At 41.5% G+C, this 5,464-nt stretch overlaps 1 pseudogene; it reads left to right on the forward strand.

Annotated features, from left to right (window-relative positions):
* The first annotated feature begins 1,164 nt into the window (after positions 1–1,164).
* On the forward strand, positions 1,165–4,519 carry LOC109745445 (probable metal-nicotianamine transporter YSL6; annotated as a pseudogene).
* The last annotated feature ends 945 nt before the right edge of the window (positions 4,520–5,464 follow it).

Here is a 5,464-nt window from a genome sequence, read left to right on the forward strand (position 1 = left end):
CTAAGTTACTACTTGGGGATCGAGGTAACTCAGTCTAAAGGAGAGATCACTCTGTGTCAACGAGGCTATGCAGAAAAGATCCTAGAACAGGCCGAAATGGCAGGCTGTAATCGGTGCCACACCCCCATGGAGTGCAGACTGAAACTGAGGAAGGAAGATGATGCAAAACCCTTTGATCCGTCCCTCTACCGCAGCATAATCGGCAGCCTAAGGTATCTTGTACACTCAAGGCCAGATATTACACATGCTGTTGGAATTGTTAGAAAATTTATGGAGAAACCAACTATCACACATTGGACAGCTGTAAAACAAATCCTCAGGTATGTGCAAGGGACATTGAGCTATGGATGCCATTATGGGCGTGGAGGGACAGGAGATATCCTGGGATATAGTGACAGTGATCATGCAGGGGATGTGGGAGATCGTAAGAGCACATCTGGGCACATCTTCTTCCTCGTCAAGAACCCCATCACCTGGACTTCCCAGAAACAGAAAGTGGTGGCGATCAGCTCGTGCGAGGCTGAGTATGTGGCTGCCGCTGCAGCAACTTGCCAAGGTCTCTGGCTCAGCAGACTGATTGCAGAGATGAAGGGAATTGATCCAAGGAAGTTTAAACTTCTGATCGACAACAAGTCAGCTATAGCTTTAGCCAAGAATCCTGTCTATCATGATCGCAGCAAGCATATCGACGTGAAGTTTCACTTCATCAGAGATTGCATCGAGCAAGGGCAGGTGGAAGTCGATCATGTTGGGACTGAGCAGCAGCTGGCGGATATTCTGACCAAAGCTCTCGGGCGGGTGCGCTTTGTGGAGATGAGGCAGAAGATGGGCGTCAGTGAGATCACCAGAGGCCAACAAGCTTAAGGGGGAGATTTGTTAGACTAAGCTAGTTGGCTGCATGGCTGCATAGTATAGGTCTTTTGCTTTTTGTGTTAAATAATGTGTGTGTGCATGGTGATGTGACCGGCACATGCACGTAGTTGTGGGAGCTCAGTGCACGTACGCACGATTCTCTCATGTTCTCTCGATTTTTCCCTATACCCTGGCTCCTCTGCTGGTGGGACTTGATCGCTGTGAGATGCGGTCGTGGGATGGCGCGGCCATCACGGATCATGGCGATCCCGCCGGGAGTGAGCGAGCTGGGGTGGCTTCTGTTGTAACAGGGCAGTGGATGTGAAGAATCTCTCGCTGAGTTGGATGATCGGGTTTATGTTTCTAGTTAGCTTCATTGGTATTTTTAGTCTCGTTTTTCTGCGCAAGGTAATCATCCATATCTTAGATGTCCGTGCCTTTCGCATTTACACATTTTTGTTCCGAACCAAGTGTAGTAACTTGGACAACTCTTTATCTAATACGTACAAATTCGGCAAACTAAGTTAAGTTTTGGTGTTTGCTAGGTGATGGTGATTGATTACAAGCTAACCTATCCTAGTGGAACTGCCACCGCTATGTTTATAAATAGCGTCCACAACACTACTGGAGTTGAACTTGTGGAGTAAGAAACATACCAGCATTGATCCTTAATTTTGTTTACTATGCGATGCTTCTTGTCTGGCAATGGCTTTAATATGGATTTTGTATGTTAGAATGTGGTACAGTCCACAATTAGTAATATTGAAATGATAGAAATGTGGTTTCACCGGACTTATATGGCCCTTTTACAACTTATATCAGCTCATCCAAGTTTACTATAGGTTCTCTGCGACTTAAGTACTTTTAGCGACTTATTTAAATTTAAAGGTCTTCTAGTTAGCCTTTAAATTTAAAGGTCTTCCACTTGACCTTTTGCCATTTGTTAAATACTATTAGTTGCCAAAATCCCAGAATAATCTAGTAATTTGCACATTAGCCTTCTACCCATTAGACATATTCACGTACTGTCTATTGGCCAAAACCTATGTATCGACCAATTCTTACATTTATCGGACAGTTCCTTGTGCCTGTTTTCTGAAGTATGGCTGTGAGAGAATGAATTTATTTTTAGAGATTCCGTTGTATTTTATCCTTGCAATAATACTTAAGAAAAAAAAATCAGTAATAAGGTTTAACTGTTCTATTCATCTTGTAGTTAGTTTCCAATGAATTAAGACTAGGAGTTCTGCAATCTTATATCTCTACAGAGCTTATACTTTTAACAGGAGGGGTGGTAAACATTGGAAATGTGTATTATAAATAGATTGTGTATCTTTTGATAAATACAAAATAGCAGTTTATTGTTTTCATGGAAAATCATGAATGATCTATTTGTTAACTTAGAATAAACTTTGACACCTTTATATTTTATTGTAATGACAACATATACTTGGGTAACTTCATTTCTTAAGTTTAGGTGGTACTAACTTTATTTTTGTGCTTGCAGAAAACAAGTTAGCTGCCTTGGAAAATATTTAAGCATCAGTTTTCTTTGGAACAACTTTAAGTGGTTCTTCAGTGGTGTTGGGGACTCTTGTGGTTTTGATAATTTCCCTTCCCTGGGACTTGCAGCATTTAAGAACACGTAAGTTTGCTCCTAATGTGTTTGTGATATTATTTCAAAGTTCACATTTTACAGTTTAAGAGTGGATTGCTTTTACTTGTAAGTTAGCACAAAATACCGCCTTACTTATCCTCTTTAGGGCTTATTTGATAGGCAGGGATTATAATATGAAACTACTTGTCCTTTAAGATGGAATATCATATGCTTTATATCCAAAAGCTTATTATTTCTATTTTTATAGGTTTTATTTTGACTTTAGTCCAACCTATATTGGATGTGGTCTTATATGTCCACATATTGTTAACTGCTCTGCACTTATTGGAGCCATCATATCCTAGGGTTTTCTTTGGCCATATATATCCACAAAAGCTGGGGAGTGGTATCCGGCTAACCTTGGAAGCAATGACTTCAAAGGTCTCTATGGGTACAAGGTACGGTGGTGAAAGATTCTGATGTTTATGTCATAATGAGTTAAAAGTCAATTCCATGATGTATCTTGATTATATTTTTGTCCATTCAACTGTAATGGTTTTTAACCAACAAATTGAGAACCATATAATGAATTAGTCTAAGAAAATAACAAGATTATGAATCACTATCTACAAGGCTTGGCAAAAGAAAGTCTCTTATTTCTCTCCATAATAAATAAACCATTAAATCTCCAAGTTGTTGTTGTGAATATGTGAGTAATACAGATAACTCACTTTAATGCAATTCTTCAGTGGACACGGTGGTCATAAATTGTGAGTACGATGAAATTGATCTCAAGAACGTATAGAGTGGCTCGTCTATGTCATTAACTTCATAAGTTATTCTTTATTTGCTCACCAATCAGTCTTTGCCAACATTATGTTTTCTAAAGGCTAAGTTGTGTTGCACCTTTTCAGGTTTTTGTATCCATATCCTTGATACTCGGGGATGGTATTTATAACCTCATCAAAATCATTTATGCTACTATCATGGAAACAATGAATGCACGATCACATCAAGGAAGGCTTCCCCTTGTTTGGGTTCAGGATGGTAATGTCATGTTCTTATTTTACCCATTTGACCTTCCAATATATCATATATCATGGCTCTCATATTACTTTTCCTTTTATTATCTCAGATAAAATTTCCAAATTATCAGCCCAAGAAAAGCTTCTAAATGAGGTGTTTGTAAAGGACAATATCCCTCCTTGGTTGGCAGGATCCGGTTACGTGGGCCTTGCAGCAATTTCAACTACAACTCTACCAATGATGTTCCCACAACTCAAGTGGTACCTTGTCCTCTCTGCTTATCTTGTTGTCCCTCTACTCGCCTTCTGCAAGTCATATGGCACTGTCCTAACAAACTGGAACCTTGCATCGACATATGGAAAGATAGGCCTTTTCATTTTTGCCTCATGGGTTGGCCACCATGGTGGTGTGATCGCTAGCTTAGCAGCTTGTGGTGTTATGATGTCCATAATATCCACTGCCAGTGATCTCATGCAGGACTTCAAGACTAGTTACCTCACCCTCTCTTCGCCAAGGTCCATGTTTGTGTTACAGTTGATTGGGACCGCTCTTGGTTGTGTCATTGCACCCCTCACCTTTTGGCTTTACTGGATGGCATTCGATATTGTCAATCCTGATGGCATGTTCAAAGCTCCATACGCTGTCATCTACCGCGAGATGTCAATCATGGGCGTCGAAGGATTCTCACTTCTACCGCAACACTGCCTAGCAATCTGCTCTGTCTTCTTATTTGCAGCCATATCAATCAACCTCCTACGAGACGTCACTCCAACAAGGGTGTCAAATTTCATCCCACTCCCGACGGCCATGGCTGTCCCATTTTACATTGGGGCATACTTTGCGATAGACATGTTTGTTGGGACTGTCATCTTGTTTGTCTGGGAGAGGGTGAACCGTAAGGAGTCCGAGGACTTCGCAGGTGCGGTTGCTTCTGGTTTGATATGTGGTGATGGTATTTGGAGTGTCCCTTCTTCGATATTGTCCATCATGAAGATTGACCCGCCGATGTGCATGTACATCAAGCCATCCCTTACCTACGGCTGAGAATAGAGGAAATTTATCAATTTTATGTGATTGTACCACAAGAGAACAGAATCACGCTGTGTACATATTTTACACTCGTGTAATTTAGACCCCTGAAATATAACACATTAACTTTGTGCTGTGTATTCCCCCCCTTATAGAAGGAAGCTCTGTTCATGATGTTGGTGTCTTCTTCCTCTGGTTTCTTGCATTGTTTATACTACTAGCATATAGTATTTCTCAACTTTATCTATCTTTTGCTTGATATATATGTTTTGTTGGAGGTTTGCTAGTCACTACTACATGTTGTGTGTTTTTTCTCCAATACGCCTGGGAGCGTATCATTGCATTGATAGGTAGGAGGAGTACAAAGTTAGTTACAACACTCCTATGTGCTGTGTGTTTTGTGTTGGCATATTCCACTCCACGCCGCTACTGGTTGGAACCTCGTATTTTACGTCATTATTGCGGCATACAACATGGGCACATTGTTTTGTTTAGGAAAACAATGTCGGTATATTAGGAAGGGAAGAAGCTTTCGTGCCGTGGGTGATAGGTACAAGAAGACTGGCTAATGTCTGAAGAGTTCGATTCAAATAACAATGCCAGTGGCAGTTTCTTTCCTACCTATCAAAACAGGCCGGGAATCAAGACCACCATTCCGTACTGGTCCGGTCCATTACGTCCGAAGCGCCCAACCACGAGGTGGGTTCAGAGTGGTGAACGAGTATTTGTACCACCTCAGTACCCATGTGTTTGTAAACATGTTCTTGGCGGAGCTTGATCAGATTCCAGAGAGGGGGGCACGCACCAAAGAGCTGCATGCACTATCCAAGGACCTGCATGTAACATCCAGGGGTACACATGTAACACCTAGGGGCCTGCATGTAATTTCTAGACAAACTGCAGGGCAGTCAGCATAGCCCGCATGGCTACCGCCGGAATCCCATGACACTAAGATGAATG

This window comes from Aegilops tauschii, chromosome 2 (assembly GCF_002575655.3).
Source record: "Aegilops tauschii subsp. strangulata cultivar AL8/78 chromosome 2, Aet v6.0, whole genome shotgun sequence".
Classification (NCBI taxonomy): domain Eukaryota; kingdom Viridiplantae; phylum Streptophyta; class Magnoliopsida; order Poales; family Poaceae; genus Aegilops; species Aegilops tauschii.